Genomic DNA, 20,014 nt, shown 5'->3' with positions numbered 1-20,014 from the left:
ATGATGATGTCAACTCTAATGTTTGACTGTGGAAATGACTCAAAAAATTGATTATTTTGTGGCAACAATTTCCTGACGTCATACAAAATGTGTACATCAAAGTGTGGACAGTTTGCTGCTCTTACACACAGATGAGCCTCATGGCACTCAGGTGTACAGCTGTAGACAAAGCTCAGAGTGCAGAATGCCCCCAAACTCCAACTCACTCTCACTGTAACAGAAGCGCAGGGCGTCTTTAACGTCTGACCTCAAAGTGCTGCCAACTAGGTTCTGCCTGAAAGACTCACATGGTAAGAGGAAGAGGAGCTAACTGGAGCCAGATCTTTGCTCCTTTTAGCTCCTGATCACTTTGGACACCTCCTATTATCCCTATAAGCGCCTCATGTGGCATCAGGTGTGCCCAAAAACTCTTCAGATTTTTCTCTTTTAAGGATACCTGAAAAGAGAAAGTATAATTTTGGTGTTTTATTTTAAACAAATTCTCCTGTTTGCATGGGAATAAGATGAGCTCATGTACTTACCCTGTGACAGAGGTGTGATTTATGGGGGAGTTTTCTTTGTTTTTGTCTACATGTACAGTACAGATACATTCATTTTTGTTATTAAAAACATTTTAAAAAGTGAACACAGTGAGTTTGCATGTCTGGTTCTGTAAAACTGAGATGTTGGAAAAACTCTGCTGATGACACACACTCTCTCTCTCTGCATGTCAGGATTTGCTTTGTACTAAATTAACTTTCAGTTTAAGTTTGTATCAAGACTTGTGCTCCAGATAAATCAGTGATGCAGTGAGATATGATAGAGGTGTCAAAGATAGATGCTTTGACGGCAGGAAGGTAATTTATCTTGGCTACATCAATGTTTCGTACCTGCAGGCCAAGCCTACCAACCAACCAACACAAAGCAGCAACAACTGCAGTTCCCCGAGTGGCCACTTGAGGCTGGCTCCAAAAGCCCAAATAGCATGGCTGCTAATTGCATTAATATGTCTGAGCTCCAATTTTAATCAGTGAAATTCTAGTATTTCATTGGTCTGTTACTTTGCACTTAGTGTCAGCTATCAAGTGTGTTTGCATTGCATGCATACAGTTGCTGGATGCAGCTTGCTAACTAAGTAAGCTAGCATTAGCTGGTTGCATCCTGCCAAATCACTAAAGCTGACATTTCAAAACCCAAGTCCACAAAACAATAGATGACATCAAGGTGGCTGCATTTCTTCTTTTATGCACAGTTTCTTGCTTCACTCAGTATGATGGGCTTTGTTTATACACAGCTTGTGACTGAAGGACTTAATCCACACTTTGTCCGATAGTAAGCAGGTAACCTGTGGATCTTTAAGCTGTACACTCTCATATTCCTGATGAGATTCAAGCTTAAACATGTGCAGGCGCATCTGAAAAGTTCCATTTGCATCAACAATGAGTAATTATGTTGCCTGGAAGATTTACAGTTTAAGAATGGCTCATATGCACTTGGTGCTGCCCCTCTGTGGGCTTCCTCACAGCCTTCCAATTAGAAGAAAGTGGGCTGAGTCCCTTAAATGGACAGGGGCTAAAACAAGCTGGTTACATACTGCTCTATGAGGATGTGTTTGTTTTTGTTTTAGATCCACTTTAATAAACCCCACAGTGTCCATCTGTGGAGAGACAAACCAGTGTGAATGCAGACTGAGTCTGACCCACCACGTCAGGACTCGTTACAGGCCTGTAAATTCTCTCTGCTGGGAAGAATTTACTTTTCGGTGAGTGTGTTTGAGGACACACCTCCTCCCTCTGGCTGTCTCTCGCTCTCTCTCTTTCTCTCAGAAAGTTTGTGTCTCTCGTCCAGAATGAACGTGTTGCTCTCCATCTCTCTCTGGCTCGCTCTGGTAGTGCCGTCCTGCCGTGGTAAGTGACCCGCGACCTTTGACCTAAACTAGTTCCAGTCTCTGTGTTGTAAATATCTTCAGTTTAAAGGAGGTTTTAAGAAAGCAGAGCACAGATAAACGAGCTAAAATGTAATATTCATGCAGGGAGTCGGCCCCAGCTTTAACTGCTGACAGGTGTGTTGCTTTATTTCAGGTACAGGTTATCATGCTGTAAAAAGCCTCCTGCAGCTCTTACATGTCCTTACCTGTCACTGTGTGCATTTGTGATGGTGTCAAAGATTAAAGACCAGCTCTTGGGTCAAAATAATCACATCAGCGTTTAGTTAATAATAAAGGAAAATCAGGTCATTTCAAAGATCCGCCCACTTTAGTTGATTTGATACATTCTTCAGATTAAGAGTAAAGTTGTGTCTCTGCCACCATGTTGTGGGTTATTTTCCAGGAAATGTAGTGATGACAGCTTTATCGCTGTACATAACCCTAACCACACCCCTCCGATATGACATCACCTCTCCTTACACTTTATTATTATCATTTTGTTGAAGACTTAAACATTAAAGTTAAAAAATTACATTTGAATTAAAAGTAACTTTATTTATGTAACTTTGTCTTATTATTAAAAATAAAATGATATGAATGTTGCAAAGGTGTTAAATAAGAGGGTGGATGAGTTTGGGGCTATGTGATGAAGCTCTTATCAGACCTGTTTGCTTTCATGGTCGCGTCTTCGCCTGAGGAGTGAAGGTTGCTGAGTGTGTGGTCCCTCAGGCGTGTTGGGACTTTTACTGTGTTGCTCCTCGGGTTGATAGTCAGCACGTAACTCGTGTTTTTCAATAGGAAGTGTATTTCATGTCTGCAGCACACATTTTGTCCAACGCACCACATGTTGCCATGGCAAAGAAGCCATGAAGGAAGCGCTTTCTGATTGGTGGTGTCATCAGTAGAGTGTGTTAGGACCTTTTCTTCCACTACACTCATTTTGACAGTAGTTAGTCTGTTTTCGGATTATAATCAGACATGAGAAATTCACGTCATGGAACAAATCTTTATTTTCTCATGAAGTGGATTTTCAAACAAACAAACAAACAAATAAATAAATCTCAGCATAATTTTGTCTTCTTGTCATAAGTTAGATGTCTCCTGAGGGTCGTTATTAGCTGCATCATTAAACCGATCACTCCTCTAAAAGTCTCCAGTGGTTAGATGGTGAGGCCCAGAGAGCTGAAACTGCTGTAATTCTTCTTTTTGTTCTCTAAACAAGCGTCTGGTCCTTTGACCTGGCTCCTGTGGATAAAGCAGTGACTCAAAAAGCTCCACACTTAAACACACACGATGTGACAGCAGTCATAGAGCTGAAATGAGCCTTTCCTTTATTTTCCTTTCTAAATTATATTTCATGAATTCCAATCATACGCATGGCTCAGCCCTGAATCCAGATGATTCTCTTCCACTTGCTTTGTCTCAGCTTCAGGGACTGACCTTGGGCCCAGAACCAGCAGCTCTAACAGTAATGACCCAGAGGAAAAAAATTATTTTAAATGTAGAAAGCGTAAAGTCACAGTGCCAGCAGACTATCTCAGACATCCTGCCTCCTAGCAAAGAATTTTTAGTTTCCCCCGGGGAACCAAAGCCATCTCAGGCCAGACAAGATCTGCAGTCTCTCCAGCGACTTCTGATTCTATACTGAAATCTTCTATGAGAAAATATTCAGGGCAAAAAGCACCCAGGAGGCTTCCTGATCTCAAATGACTGCTTGGGACTCAAAGAAGCTGCTTCTCCACGCCAACCTCCCTTTGCAGGTCCTCACCTCATCTCTAAGGGGTTTCCACTCAGGGGTAGTTGCAGTAATTTGAGAAGGTGGAATATCAGCTTGGGTGCACGTGGTGTGACTGTCAGTGGGTACTGCTGTTGACTTAACAACTTAAACAGACTGAACTGTCCCAATGATTAGCTGGAAAGTGGTACACTCCAAGCATGTTCTTTTAAATATGGTCATAGCTTCAGGATGAGCCTGACCTCTGCACAAGGGAAGCTCATGTTAGCCACTCATGTGTGACTTCATTTTTTCAGTCCCTCCCAAAGCTCATGAGGGTTCGTGCACACACTGATGTGCAAATGGAAAGTTGAACTCTATCTCTGCAGCAATCCGCCGCTCCGTCTCATACAGTACCCGGCTTCCTGTCAGTTGTGAAAACATCCATAGATATTTGAACTGCCCGTCAAACCTGTACGGAGAAATCTTCTGTATGTGCACTGAGCAAAATCTTTTAAAATATGTTTTCAATCTTTGTTTTAAATTAATTTCTTAGCACATTTTTTGATCTCTTAGATCAGCGGTCTCCAACCTTTCAAAATAAGACACACAACTACAACACGGGAAAAGGCCCAGGGAAACTGAGCTAACAATAAAAACCCTGAAAACCATAAATTTCTCTCGTGGCCCGGTACCAAACGACCCAGTTTAATAATATTACGAAGAAGCTGAACATTAAATTCAAGTATAGATATTTGAACACAAATATCAAATGAAACTGTCAGTTTAGAACTGTATGTGTTTCACTGCAAACCAGTGAAGGGATGCAAGAATAAGATAAATATGTGAGCACTGGCTAGTTTTAGTTAGCAGCCGGGCTGCTGGATTCTGCACCAATTAGAGACCAGCTGTGGAGGATGAGTCACAGGAACACTGACAGTAAGTTCCAGGTTTGATTTTTGCAATTTTTCGGAGGTGAAGGCAAAAAGACTGAATGAGTTTGAGATGTAAGATGCAAAATTCAGATGTAATTCTTCCTTTTTGTTCTTTAAATAAGCGTCTGTTACCAAAGATGATAACGGGGTTCTTAGCAGGTCTCCAAATGTTGATTCGGTTCATCTGGACGTCGCGATTTCAGTGGGAGAACCATCTGTCACTCATTCAAGTGACGTCCAGATGAACAGAATCAACTTTTGGAGATTTACTTACCTGGATAATTGAGGACGTTGTTACTGCCGAGGAGGGCGATGTACCGACGGACTTTGTTAGAGAAGCTGAAACTGAAGCTGGAACTGAGGTGGAGGACATTTGAATACATACAGTACAGTATCTACATCAGTGAGGCAGGAGAGGCCGTCGAGTATCATCTGCATAGCAGTGTTTGTTGATGTTAGTCAATGGCGTGACTGGTAATTTGTTTTCTAACACTGCACTGTGGACTTTGTAGCGTTGGTTCACATTATAGACAACAGGCATGATGAGTGCCACCATGCTTTGGTGGACCATCTATAATCAGCACACTGCCACAGCAACACAGGCCTTTCTGGATCAGGAGCATACACTCACACACTCCAATGGTCAGTATTTAAACCTGATATATCTCCTATTAAACATGCCTGAGACTCACTGGGTTGATGCGATATGAGATTCAGCCACAGCCCATTACCATCACACACCTATAGGCTGCACTCATCCAGAAATGGAGAGCGATTCCTCGAAAGCAAACCATGCTGTCCACGTGCAGGAGGGTGACTGCCTGTGTTGTGTTTACAAGGTTCTATAATAAGGGAAGAAAATTAGTACATGCTGTTACCCTGTCAGACCAGGGGTGCCGCTAATGAGGCTGGGTAAGAGAAAGAGGAGAGAAGAAGAAAGTAGAGAGCGAGAACAAGATGGAGCTCCGCTGTAAAGCCTAAAATAAAGTGTTGAACCCAGACGTCGCCTCCGCTGCCTGATTACACACCCAACAGCCTGCAGTACATCTGGAGGAGGCCATACCTTGTTTTAAACATGTTATATCTCCACATATAAGTATCTGACTAGTATACTGTGTCTAAGACAAACAAGTAAAAGAAAAAAATTAGCTAAAAGTTAAAACTAATGAATGGATCCAGGATATGATTAACTTAGCTTAGCCTTGAGGGTAAAGATGGGAAAAGCTTTATCTGGGTTTCATCTGAACCTTTTCGATGTCTCCATTAGTTTAGTGTTTTCAGAAAATGAAGGGAGTTAGTCGGAGTGCATCCAACTGTAAGCAAGCTGCAGGTTGATTCATTTTTGCCCTCCAGTGAATTTTTTCAAGCTGAATTGTGAAACTTTGTCTCCTGGATGAGATCAGACAGAAAGTCTCTGCTTTCACAGTCTGTCAACGATACCATCAAAACACAAAGATCAAAATGTGTGCAACATGAGTCTTCATGTCCAGTAATACGAACAGATGAGACATTTCATGATCACGAACCAGCAAGCTGTCACAACCAGTGAATTAACAGTAACTTTAGTTGCTTATGACGTATAAACAAGAGCTGGAGTCTGGCGAACAGATCAAAGCATCAAATAGCACAGAAACAGTTACCAACACGTTTGCTTTGTTACATTTCATGGTGGTAATTCTGTAATCTCCCGCACAGCCTGCAGGGCACCGATGGGTCACGCAAACTCCAAACCCCCCCAGTGTGTCTGAGAAGATCAGGTCCAGACTCTCCACCCGTTGCACCAACACCCTGCCACCTTAGCGTGTAGCTAACGCTAAGCCTTCATGTTTTTGTGACCCTAAGCAAGATTTGGTGAATAAACTAAAAGTGAGTCAAATAGACTGATGAGGAGCTGAACACTAGAAGTAATGCACGGACCAGTTTTATAATTTTGACTTTAAAACATGTGGACATGCAGATCTGCACTTCCACAACTGTGTTAAACACAGTTAGCAAGAGTTTCCCAACCTGCTGGGACCTGCGAGCTGGTGAGGATGGAGATGGGAGATATATCACCTGCTGACAGACCGACATATTCAACGATCTGCAAAGATTGTGGATGCAAGTAGACAAGAATCAGTCCTCCAGCTTCAAGTTTTTCAAGTTTTAGCCCCCCCGCCCCAAATACGTGACCTTTTTACATAAATAATTAAAAAGTTTAAGTATTTAAAGGCCAACCTCTCAGGATTCCTAAAAGAACATTAATGGAGTGAGCTTTGACTTCATTAAGCTGATGGTAAATGCTCTTTTGAGTTCCTGAGTTCACTCTGCGGGTCCCGACACGTCTCAGTCCATATGGTAACGCCCGTGGAGGAGGAGCGTTTGAGTCCTCGTTCTTATCTAAACATGCAAGTTCACCGAGGGAGGCGAGTCTCTGAGCCAAGCTGTCAGAATGAGACGAAGCGCTCGTTCATCCAGCGTGCTGCGGCACATTTTCACAGCCTGATGAGGAAATGTCTGTTTTGAACACTTTCACTCTCAGAGTGTCTGCTGTTGCGCTCATGGTGTCAACTGAATTCATTAATTGTCCTACAATAAAAGTGTTTTTCTGTTTTTTCCTGGATAACATTTTGCACCAACTGTTGTTGATATTCAAAATATTACCATGAAAACTAGAAAGCAGGTTTTTTTTTCTCAGATTTATTCATTCCAGAACTTTATAAACTACTATTTATTCTTGCAGTTCTTCAGTTTGTCATTTCAGTATCCGTCCATCCTTTGCTCTCTAACTGTAACCTTTTATTTTCCAGCTTTCCTCCTGAATGTGTCAACCTTTGGTAAAACTTTGTTTGAAGGATAGTTTTACCCCAGTTTACTGGAGGGAAACTGTTTCCCTTAAAGCCATCTTCCAAACCTAAATAACTAGATGACGGTTCTTCCTAATACATCCTAGAATTTTATATCTATTATAAAATATTATAAAAATAAATTCTGGACAAAATTGTCCTTCTTAGTTTAGAGACTAAATATAAATGGAAATGTCTCTGTAATTCCCATAAGGTTAAAGAAAAAGGCTAAATTGTAGTTCTTAATGTTTCGGTCTTGTATTATGAACACAGAGAAGTGAACATGAAGGGAATATAATATTTGCTTTGTTGATGATCATTTCTTTCATGATCAGGTCTTTAAAAATGTGCGTAACAGACGGTTAAACCAGAAGTGGCCGATTGTTCTGGTAAACGAGGTCTAAAAATACAACCACAGGAAGGTGATCACATTACCGCCAAGTCCCCCGAGTCTAACCCCGAGTGTGTAATCGGAGTGCAATCTCAGCTGCAAATCATTAACTCTCAAGTGATTTTTAGTCACCGTCTCGTTGGTATATGAGCAGGACTGTCGGTACTCACATCCACTTAAATGTAGATATTAGATAACAAAACAAAATGAGAGAGGGGATTTTGGTAAACCTCAGTTTTCTTCTTTTATACAGGAGTTTTGAAGTCCCCGCTCTCAGTCACTTAGATTTTCTTTTCATAATAAAATGAGGATGTGTGTCTGCAACAGAGAAAAGCTTCATCACGTCCAACACGCGATTACACCCTCAGCATCTCAAAGCAGGATAAATCCATGCTTCCTGCCACGCAGACGCAGAAGAGAAGAAACTAAGTATAACAAAAAGTGAGCAGTTTATTAGGCTGAATGCATGAATACAAAACAGGGCAGGGCGGGCAGGGGCATACCCAAGCATGAAAACTAGAACAGAAACTAAACAAGCACATGCAAACTTTAGCGTGAAATAAGAGACTGAGGACTTAAATACACAGGAGAGAATGAGGGAAGAAGAAACACCTGGGAAACACAGCTGGCACCAATGAACATGACACCACACGGGAGCAAAACTAAAGACACTGAACGTGGAAACAAGAGACTTTCAAAATAAAACAGCAAGCATGGCGAGACATGAATTGGGACTCGTGTCATTGTCTGAAATACTGAGACCAGCCTGTCTGACACCAACAACCACAGTTTGAACTTCAGCAGCTCATCTGGACCGCGCGTTTTATGCTAACATTTCACTTATTTGTATGCTACGTTTTATGCCATACATACATACACTGAAAAAAAAGACTCTTTCCCTTAAATCCATCTTTCAACACGTTGATGTTTCTTCTTTATTTACCTCCACAGGAAATACAGGAAGTCTTCAAGATGATAACTACACGCCAACACCGACGCCTGAATACGATGACGACTATGACTACAATGCCACCTTTGACTACTACTACGGTAACAGCACAGGAGCCACACAGCATAGCGACTGTTAACAACAGAAGTAGCACTTTGCGGTACTGACAGCCCTATCTGTGCTTCCTGTGTGTGTTCTTAGTGACCATGGCTCATAACGCCACAAACAGCGCAGAGGACAATGAAGTCTCCGCTACCACGATCATCCCAAATGAGGTACAATAAAGTGTATAATCCCAGTAATACGGTGAGAAATTACATTTTTATTTGTTCCTTCCTTGGTGTTCACATGTTTTGGGAAAGGACAGAATCATAGTATTTCATTTAAATCAATGTTCACAATGAAACATAACCTGAAACGTACAATCACTGTGAGTCTCAGGCTTCAGAAACACTCAGTTTCACACAGATTTTTTTCAGATCCTCCTACTATGGAGAACCAGTCTCGTTATATGGTCATGTCAAGCACAGAAGCCACACTAAGAGTAGTTTAAATCTTTTGTTTATGAGAGGATGAACTGAGCTGCAAAAAAATAATACGGATTATTGTGAACAGTGAATCTGGCCAAGAATAAAAAGATGGAAATTGGAACAATATCTACTTTTTAAATCAGGAGTGGGACCTCCAGGCCTCGAGGGCCGGTGTCCTGCAGGTTTTAAATGTGTCCTTGATCCATCACAGCCGATGCAGAGGGCTATATGACCTCCTCAACATGTGCTGAAGTTATCCAGAGGCCTTGTAATGAACTAATCATGCGATTCAGGTGTGTTGACCCAGGGTGAGATCTAAAACCTGCAGGACACCAGCCCTCGAGGCCTGGAGTTGGACATGCCTGTTTTAAACAGCTGGTTCTATCTGTCCTCTCTGTCCAATGTTCACATTTTGGACAGAGAGGACAGATGGTTTGAAAGAGGAGTGAAAGAAGCATCTATGTCCACTGTGAGCGACCATCTTTGAACAGAGGCGGGGGTTTACGACACCAACTCTCTGCCATCTATAATCCAGTTTTGAGATCCCTCCCCAGACGCCTTAACACCCACTCACATCCTGGGCCATCTGACCTCAGGAAATCACATGATAAGGTGGGGCCAGGTTTCACAATGAGCTCACCCGAAACCCTGGCTGATTGTGACCCACACCCATTTTCACACCTCGGCTCATGTGATTAGGTAGAGGATCATCAGGGGGTCCTTTGTCCCTCTTTGGGGGTTACTTCCACTGGGTTTAAATCTGGGACTCTCCACCATTTGACCCCAGAACTGAAGAAGCTTCTCGGATGAGAGGTGAAACGTCTTCAAGCAACTTAAAGAAGTCCAGACGCTTTTCTTTCCAAGCTCCTTTGACTATCTGCCTGCAATTCTCTTCACGCTTCACCACGAGGGGTCAGCAATGAGTCTTTTTAAACACTGTTTTTATTTCTCTGTATAAACTGCAGACAAATGTTGCTCAGCTGGCTGCTGGTCGGAGGACAAGTTTAAAGTTTTAAAAGATTGTTTTTTACAGTTAATATTTTAAATACACGCACTTTACAGTCGATACAGTCGTTGCAGAAAAGGCTGAATTCATTACATTAAGTGCTTTTAAATCTAAACTAAGAATCCTTGAGGCCAAGTCAATAACATGCAACTGTTTCAATTAGATTGACTGTCATTTTAACTGAATTTTTAAATTTTTGTTTGATTTTTATTTTATCATTTTATTTTCCATTTATTTTTGCATGTGTGTTGTAGCTGCCTGTGTTTAATTGAGTAATTTCTATAACTGTGAGACACAGAAACAAAAGAGGTTTTTGATCTCAATGGGATCTTCCTGGTTAAATAAAAGTTTAAAAAAAAAGTAAGTAAAATTTATTTATATAGCGCTTTTCACGAATTTCACAAAAGTGCTTCACAATACAGAGAATGAAAAAAGAATGAAAATACAACAAATAATAAAAGAATAAATATTTTAAAAATGTGTCTGTGTCACAAACTTCAAATATAAATATGTGTGACCTCTGTGTGACCTCTGTGACCTCTCTCAGGTCTCGAGGACTGGTCAGCCGATTCTGGTCCTCGCACTAGGATTGGCCGTCCTTCTTCTTTGGAACTGATTGCCGGAGGAAAGAACCACCTGCCACCAGGTGAGAACAGAGACTCATCACGATGATAGCAGAACACAGCAGATAGACACCGAGATAAAAATGTCACATAAAAAGCAGAAAATATTAACTGGTTTTTAACTGACTCAATATTTCATCTTTTTAATGTATTACTCAATATTATTTTCTTATATTAATTATGTTTTCTTGTTTAGTTTATTATTGGTTCGGTATTCATCTAGGAGTTTGATGGTTTTGATACCAAAACAAACTTCCTGTAAAACTGCTGTGAGCAGTCTTTCCTTTCAGCATCCTGCATCTCCCTCTGCCCTTTTAAATAACCTTTAGTGGTTTGAATATGTGGATGCATGGTAATAAAAAGAGCCAGAAGTTACAACAATCCTCTAAAGTTACATGAAATTGTGGGAAATTGTGGTAGCATGTAAGAAACCCGTGGGCCACCTGGCCCTGTGGGCTGTACACGCGACTCCACAGGTTGAATGGTTTTTCTCTTTAAGGTCAAACATAATGAACATGTTCTGTTTGCATTCCAGACCGCTGAGGGCACACAGGACCAGACAGCGGGACACTTCCTGATGGTCATTAGTGTCATCGATGACCTCACTAATGATCGATCATCAACTACCTGCCCGCGGCACTTCCTGTTTGTTTATATGGATTCTTGCAGCAGGTTTTGTTTTTTATCTGAGCATCTCTGCAGTTTTGTATTATTTGGATGTTTAAGTTCTGCTTGTGTAATAAAATATTTTTATTTGTCTTTGTCTGAGGTTAATGATCAAACAGCAGAGGCAGTGTAAAATTACTAAGAGAAAAAATCAGAACGTGAAGGTTTAGAAGATGTTAGTGAGAGCTGCTGGGATGTAAGGTTGGAGACAGTGGCACCAACACAAAGACGAAGCAGGATGGATAAAGAAGGAGGAGGAAACCAGCCCAGTGAAGGAACAATGGGCTGGAGGGGTAAGTTCCCTAATCATAATTATGCAAATTCTCATGACCATTGATCAACAACCACTGACCAATGGCCATGAGTACCATTGACCTCCCAGCCCATTGTTCCCTCAGTGGGCTGGTTTCAGTCAATATGCAAATATCCTGTTTATAAGATTGAGACCTGCAGTCAGCTGAGACTGAAGACGTCACCTGGATGATGATGACGAAACGTTTCTCCCACAAAATGCTGATGAACAGATGAACAGAATCAACTTTTGGAGATTTACTTACCTGGATGATTGAGATGCATCAAGACGAATCACATTGTGGTCTGTGAGGTGCAGCAGTGCCCCCTTTTGGCTGTAAACGGGAACTACAGTCCACTCAGAGAAGCTTTGCCATGATGAGAGTCGAATAGCTGCTTCACCTGCAGCTCAAAGGTTTGCACTTTTATTTCTCTGCACGGCAGAACATCCAGTGATGCTCCAAACAGCTTCTTCAGGGATTATTGCAGACGTTAAGTTGAGAGAAGCTCACAAACTCAACATCTGTCCAAAATGAGAACAGGTTCAACTGGAACACTGCCTACAACACACATCCACACCTGTATTCATGCAGTTGGTTTGGTTGATTCTTTGTTGTTTTTGGGGTTTTTGGTAAATATGCAGATGTTTTATTGATATTCAGAAATGCTCATTTAAATATTTTTGGGTCCAAAATCTTTTTCTTTATAAATGTTGCACTGCCTGTTTTCCACATTTAAACAGAATTCCTGTCACGGCGAGTGAGAAGAGCCGCGTGGAAAAGGTAAAGGAGGATCCAAACGCAGGCAGCCGTGAAGGTGATTTATTGAACACGAAGTATAGATAGGCAAACGGCAAAACGGAGAAATAAAACTATACTGGGACAACTAAACTACTGAGCATGAACAAGAACACCAACCTGGACATAAAGGAAGGAAGACGATGGTACATGACGATGACGGCAGGAAACACACAAATGAAACGTGGTGGGTGGACAGACAGACCAGCAACTACAACGACAGAGAAACACAGGGAGATCACACACAGGTGGGGACACAGCTGGGAGTAATCAACAAAACGAGACAAGTTGCAAAACTGAACACACTCACATGAGACGCAGACCTTCACAATAAAACAGGAAACAAGAGATCACTACACGAGGACGCAGACAGGACACAGAACTAAACTCACACAAAACCTGCGAACAAAAACCCTAAACCAGAATCACAGTAATATAATACATCACAAATAATCAAAACACCAGACAACCCCAAAACACTCCAACATGCAAAATAAACCAAAACATAAGGAACTCAAAATACTGGGTTGAAACTGACCCAGAACCGTAACGATTCCAGGTGTGACCTTGCTCTATGGAGCAAGTTTAATGTGTTTATTTTTATGTTATTGAAGTAAATGAAGCAGCGTCGGTAACAGTGAAACAGGCTGTCACTGACTCTGCTCTTCGTGTAAGTGTCACACACAACATCAGGACTGTTCTTCTAATTATTTTCATGATTAAGAAATAAACATAAAAAGAGCTGAATTTGTTTGTAACAGTTCAGTGATTTTTAATTTACATCAGAAAAATAATACTGTGACTTAAACACACACACGCACACATAACAACAACAAATAAAACCAGGGTGGATAAACCAGCCCGTTCTCACTCTCGGGGCGTACTATACCGACGTTTTGTCAGGTCCCGCGGCGTTCATGAGGAACGCGAAAGGTGACCTTCTGCAAAAGCGTAAAATGTTACGATTTCTCACCCAGCGTCAAATATTACGCTTAGGGAGTGAGAACATGTTGGGATAAAGTAACTCACCACAGCAGGACGCCGTGATCAGAGCGAGGCAGAGAGAGATGGTGACGGGGGGATGTCTTTACCTTATGATTTAAAGCACTTTGAGGCGGCTGTTATTGCTCTGATTTGGAGCAACATGAATAAGACTGAACTGAATCAAACGTCCACTTTCTTCTAAGTAAAGAAGTCTTCTTGGAAGCCAGCCGAGGGGCTGCACCCACCTTCTCCTCCTGCTTATGCAGAGTTTCTAAAAAACAAAACAAAACCGGTAAACCTGCTGAGTGACATAATTTCTGCAGATAATTTACCAAAACTATTTGAACATGTCTGAGCTTGAACCATCCAGAGTCTCTGTGGTGCTGAGCTGAGCCTGCTGCAGGAGCTCTGCTGTGTTTTACTCACTTACTCTTAGATGCTCATAACTCTGTACAGAGCTTCTTGCTTGTGGAGTTCTGGCCTCTGGTTGGTCTCTGACACTTACCGTGTACTTATATTTTATTAATTAAAAGGTGAATATATTTTCTTGGTTAGAAATGTTTGATTTATGGCACGACTTTAATACAAAATTGTATTTTCTTCATAAAATAAAACAAATATTTCAGCAACGAGTGTCCATGAAGCAGATTTGTACAACCATAAAACATGGTTACAAATTAGCTTCATAAAGCAACCGTAAAAAACAACAACATTTGACGGCTGGAGGAAGTTCAGTTTTCAGAAAATATCACCTGTGAAGAGCAATGATGATTTCTAACATGAGGCTGGACAGACTGACAGCTGTCAGGCTGCTCTTTCCTTTTTCCTACAGTTAAGCTTGCAGTGTTTTTGTTCCTTTCAGTTCTGACGGCCAACACGGACACAGCACGGCGCATCCAACAACTTTCATTTCTGCTTCGTTTGTCACTGCAGGAAAAGAAGACTGGCTGTGGTTTTACGGCCTTTTAAATAACGCTTTAATTTTACTGCTAAGTCTAACATCTGAAGGATGTACAGCAGAAAGACACTCGATCGAGCTTTAATTCACCTGGTTATGCAAAATATTTTAAAAGAAGTTGAGAAGTAAGTGTTGATAATTATTAGGCACGCTACACAATTCAGGTCAGAGCTGATCCAAAACGCACAAACAATCACTTCACAAATCAAAACGTCAAAGCTTTTATTTTCTCCACGTTTTATTACAGTTTTCATCCCAGATAGCAAGATAATGTCGTTTTTTGTTGCATTTTCACACAGTGTTTCACTGATGACCGTCTTATCATCACTTTGATCTCTGTCGTTGCTCCGCCCACAGTCAGTTCCAGATTTGAAGGACAGCCAATCCCAGCAGAGGCAGCAGTTTCATCTGACCAATCCCTGAAGCCTGAGAGAGGTCACACAGAGGTCAAATAGTTATTTGACTGATGTGACACAAACACACATGCAGAAATGTTCTTCTGGCACAAATTTCACGCCATAAACTTTATTGTTTTTATACTGAGTAAACTTAAACTGGCCACTGGCAGCCATGCACGCCCAAACTCAAAGGTTAAAAATGCTGGAATTTTCTGATGACGCTTCTTTTGTGGGTGATGCTGCCAACATTCATGAATTGTAATGTCATTAAAAACACTGAGGAACACGACTAAACACTGATGGCTGACCTCTGCTTAGCTGTGCTTAGTTTTAGGATTGTTGAAGTCAAAGTTGAAGTAAACTGTCAGAAATTAAAACCTCCTGAATATAAAGTCGGATTTTTTTTTTTTTTTACTAATTATTTCCAATATTAACATTTGAAGTTTAGAAAATACAAATTTAAGCTCAAACATAAAAAAAATCTGGGTTTTCTGATGTTAAACACACGTACAGTTTGGCTGTGTTTAATTTGATCGTTATTACATGACATACAGTATGTGACAAAACAAGGAAAGGAAGCTTTAAGTTAAATATTGCAAATTTGTCCTTCACCAATACGTCTGAAAAAAAAGATGACTCACCTCGTTCATGAGGCCGAGCTCATTATCTAGAAAGACACAAGAAAGCACAGAAGCTGCTGTGAGTACAGCTCAGAAATACTTGTGTTACTAAACAAAGTGTCTGTGTTGTGCAGGTGCTCTGAAGTTACCGTAGTTACTGTAGTCATAGTCTGTAGTGTTATTCTCCGGGTCAATCATTCTTGTATTGGGAGAGCCCGCCTTCTCACTGTTGCCTGGTGATGAGAATTAAATAGAAACAATAAAATGACCTGATGGGACGATGCTATAACCAAAGGCAAGGCAAGTTTATTTGTATAGCACAATTCAACAACAAGGTGATTCAAAGTGCTTTACAGATATATTAGAAACAAAAACAATGATTAAAAATTGATTAAAACAAACAAACAAACAAACAAACAAACAAACAAACAAACCTGTATATATATATCTGTATATAAAATCAAAACAGATAAAATCAGTAGTTAAATGTAAGTTTTGAAATTTAAGCTTAAAAGTGTGGATTTGGTGCTTTATTCAAATGCAGCTGAGAACAGGTGAGTCTTCAACCTGGATTTAAATAAACTGAGTGTTTCAGCTGATCTGAGGCTTTCTGGGAGTTTGTTCCAGATATAAGGAGCATAAAAGCTGAATGCAGCTTCTCCGTGTCTGGTTCTGACTCTGGGAACTGATAAAAGACCGGATCCAGATGACCTGAGGGATCTGGAAGCTTCATACCAAAGCACAAACAAGCACAGAAGTTGCCTTCTGAGTGCAGATTTTGACAGTCATGTGCCTCTGAAAGTGTTCTTCGCTCAGTTAGATGTTGTGAAGGAGTTTTGTTAAACAAGGAAATCATTCTGTGGACGTTTGTCAAAGCTGGGAGGGCACTTAAAGAAAGCTCCAGGCGATCCAGGAGAGGAGGACAACTGCTGCCTAAGCAAAAACCTGTAGTGATGCCTTATGTGTCCGGAGTATTGGAACAGCTGAGACGCCTTTTTTCTAAACATCGTGTCTCCGTGGCTTTTAAACCCCAAAACACACTGTGGAAAAATTGCAAACAGAGTAACATAGCTTACGCTGTTAAGTGCCAGGAGGATGTAACATCCTGGACAGGGAGGAACGCTGGTTTGAGGGCGGAGTCAAGGAGGCCATTTACGTGAAAAGGGAAAGACCACCTCTGAATCGAGGAGGGGGCCTAAGGGTCCATCTGTCACCATCTTACAATGCTGTGATCGCAGCCGTTCCCCACCTCTCTGTGAATGGGACTCATGACCATTGATCAGTAGCTGTTGATCAATGATCAATGGTAACTGATCAGTGGTCACTGGTGATTGATCAGATTGATTAATTACTTTATAGGTCTGTTTCTAATTACAGATAGATTTCAGCTGGTGTCATGTTTCATGTTTCATGTGTTCAATACTTTTTCCCCGTCTCATTTCTCATCATTGCACATGACTCATGTACATCTAATGGTTTTATTTCTTTGCTTGTGTGGATTGGTTGTTACCAACATCTGGTGAGAATTTCATGTCAGTAGCACCATTTAGAGTTCAACACTTATTTTACCTGCTGCAATATATATTCATGCGTGTTGTTATGTTGAAGTCTTATTTCAAAAATATTAAATTCATTTTTCATCTCAAAAGTTGACACATGGCAGTTTGGGGCAGCATTCTTCTTTGCAGAACCTCTCGAGTTCTAACAGGTTGGATGGCGAGCATTCCTGCAGGCCAATTTCAGATGCTAACTCATGTTTAAGCCTGGACTCTGAGCACCTCAAGGACATTCACAGACAGGCCTGTGAAGCACTGAATACTTTCTGGATGCACTGTATGACGAGGCTGGATGATTTCACAGTGTTTGCATGTTATACCCACATAGCTACATCTTAGCCACCTTATTTCCTGTTTTCTTCATGTCTGCACTCTAAATCCAAACCCACAGATGCAACGTTTCTGAGGCTTGACTACAAAGAAGAACACTTAGTTCCATGAATACACTCATACACACATTTTGCAGTGCAGCTTTTTTTTTTTTTGCAGCTTTTTTGTACAGCCTGCTAAAATATGACTTTTTGTTCAGAAGTGTTTTTTTTATTTCATGACAACAATTTAGTTTTAATGCAGATAGATGATGCTGTCATTAGATTTTTTGTTTGTTTGTTTGTTTGTTTGTTTGTTTGTTTGTTTGTTTGTTTGTTTGTTTGTTTGTTTGTTGTTTTTTAACAACTTTTATCCTTAATGCCAACGACATGTCAAGTAAAGTAGATCAGCACCTTGAAATGACCTGGTTTTCTACCACATATTTTTAGAGAAAGACGTCAACAACCGTGAGCATCATGGAGCAAGTCGCTTAGGCTTTCAGTTCAAGGGCGAGTCCACAAGCGGTTTATAAAGAGATGTCGTGGATTACAGTGTTGTTTAGCAATTTTAGTCTATAAGCCAAACAAAAAACTCACAATAACTCTTCAACCTGTAACTGAAAGACTGCAACACACTTCTTCATGAATCTTTCGATCAATATCAGACCTTTGAGTGCAAAAGCAGGTTTAGTCTGTTAATTAAAACAGATATGTGAAAGGTTATAGGTCACTCACCACAACAGGACAACATGATCAGAGCAAGCCAGAGAGAGATGGAGAGCAACACATTCATCCTGGACGAGAGACACAAACTGACTGAAAGAGAGAGAGCGCGGGGAGTGTTCAAATAGAAACTCTCCAAACAAGACAGAACTTGCAGCCTTTAATAACCTCAGCTTTGTGAGTCAGGCCCATCAGGTTTTCTTTTTTTTAGATGAGGCCACGTAAGTTAAAGAAAAAAAGTTTAAGGGCCTGGAGGAGCGACGTGAAAGAAGCAAGTAATGAACTTTAGAAGTAAGTGCCAAAAAGTTGATCCCGTTCATCTGGACGTTTTCAGTGGGAGAAACGTTTCGTCACTCATCCAAGTGACTTCTTCAGTCTCAGCTGACTGCAGAGTTTCCCAATCTCAACAACAGTACATTTGCATAACGTAAGCAAGCAAGGAATTTATGGCACTTTCAGAACAACTCCCAGCTGAAACAAAGTGGTATACACTTGACATGCCCAAAAATGTTACCTTTAATAAGTATACAAACATTGTCATAGAAAGTCTAAGGAGCTTGGAAAGAAAAGCGTCTGGACTTCTTTAAGTTGCTTGAAGACGTTTCACCTCTCATCCGAGAAGCTTCTTCAGTTCTAAGGTCAAATGGTGGAGAGTCCCAGATCCCACATAAGCCGAGGTGTGAAACTGGGTGTGGGTCCCAATCAGCCAGGGCTTCAGGTGAGCTCATTGTGAAACCTGGCCCCACCTTATCATGTGATTTCCTGAGGTCATTTGGCCCAGGATGTGAGTGGGCGTTAAGGCGTCTGGGAGGGATCTCAAAACTGGATTATAGATGGCAGAGAGTTGTCAAGTCAAGTCAAGTCAAGTTTATTTATAGAGCACATTTAAAAACAACCAAGGCTGACCAAAGTGCTGTACAGTAAATACAGATAAAAATACAATAGAACACAATTTCGTAATAACACCTCGCTGATAAAAATAAAATAAAAATAAATAAACAAATAAATTAAACCTTTCTAAAAGCCAATGAAAAGAGGTGAGTTTTAAGAGCGGTTTTAAAAGTTTCTAGGCTTTTGGAGAGTCTGACGTGAGGAGGTAAACTGTTCCACAGTCTGGGTGCAGCCACAGCAAACGCCCTCTCTCCCTTTGTCTTTAATTTATACCTGGGAACATCTAAAAGCATCAGGTCGGCTGACCTCAAAGATCTCCTGGGGCGATAAGTACTAAGGAGTTCTGACAGGTAAGAAGGTGCAGTGCCATTTAAAACCTTAAAAGCCAGCAATAAGATTTTAAAATCAATCCTAAAGGCAACTGGGAGCCAGTGGAGAGAGCAGAGAACCGGAGTGATGTGGTCTCTTTTTTTTGAACCGGTCAACAGGCGAGCGGCAGCGTTCTGCACCAGTTGAAGGCGATGTAGACAGGAACGATCTAGGCCAGCATAGAGGGAATTGCAGTAGTCTAGCCGTGAAGTAATAAAAGCATGGACCACTCTTTCTAGATCGTTCCTGCAAAGGTAAGACTTGACTTTGGCTAAAATCCGCAAATGATAAAAAGATCCCTTAACTACAGAGCTGATTTGTTTATCAAGTTTAAAAGCATTGTCAAAAATAACACCAAGACTCTTAATGGAAGAAGTGCAATCGGAGGTTAGGGGTCCCAAAAAGTCAAGAGAGAAGTTGGGATCTTTAGGAAGCCCAAACACAATGACTTTAGTTTTGCTTTCATTAAGGTGTAAGAAGTTAAGAGTCATCCAAGTCTTAATGTCAGACAAGCAGGAGAGTAGCGGCTGCAAAGAAACATTGCAGTTCAACCTCAGAGGGAGGTAGATCTGAA

General features: G+C 41.0%; 3 long non-coding RNA genes across 4 annotated transcripts; 1 reads left to right on the top strand and 2 right to left on the bottom strand.

Annotated features, from left to right (window-relative positions):
* The first annotated feature begins 1,819 nt into the window (after positions 1-1,819).
* LOC147319796 (uncharacterized) lies at positions 1,820-11,637 on the top strand. Its single transcript, XR_015131592.1, has 5 exons — positions 1,820-1,886; positions 8,723-8,821; positions 8,922-8,995; positions 10,804-10,902; positions 11,415-11,637. It is a non-coding gene; the product is annotated as an uncharacterized LOC147319796 (long non-coding RNA).
* LOC147319795 (uncharacterized) lies at positions 9,610-13,963 on the bottom strand. Of its 2 annotated transcripts, XR_015131595.1 has the most exons (4): positions 13,663-13,963; positions 12,754-12,844; positions 12,103-12,359; positions 9,610-10,892 (listed from the first exon to the last, which is right to left on the bottom strand). It is a non-coding gene; the product is annotated as an uncharacterized LOC147319795 (long non-coding RNA). The 2 variants fall into 2 exon arrangements; XR_015131594.1 differs by lacking the exon at positions 13,663-13,963 and having other exon boundaries at positions 12,754-13,040.
* An 809-nt stretch (positions 13,964-14,772) lies between these two features.
* On the bottom strand, positions 14,773-18,331 carry LOC147319794 (uncharacterized). Its single transcript, XR_015131593.1, has 4 exons — positions 18,193-18,331; positions 15,743-15,826; positions 15,615-15,640; positions 14,773-15,001 (listed from the first exon to the last, which is right to left on the bottom strand). It is a non-coding gene; the product is annotated as an uncharacterized LOC147319794 (long non-coding RNA).
* Between the last annotated feature and the right edge of the window lie 1,683 nt (positions 18,332-20,014).

Source organism: Aulonocara sp. 'chitande type north' Nkhata Bay, linkage group LG11 (assembly GCF_057382095.1).
Source record: "Aulonocara sp. 'chitande type north' Nkhata Bay isolate Kocher_YH1m ecotype deep benthic linkage group LG11, A_spYH_male_GT1.1, whole genome shotgun sequence".
NCBI lineage: Eukaryota > Metazoa > Chordata > Actinopteri > Cichliformes > Cichlidae > Aulonocara > Aulonocara sp. 'chitande type north' Nkhata Bay.
Note: the sequence above shows the minus strand (reverse complement) of the source record. Positions and strands in the feature narration are given on the sequence as shown.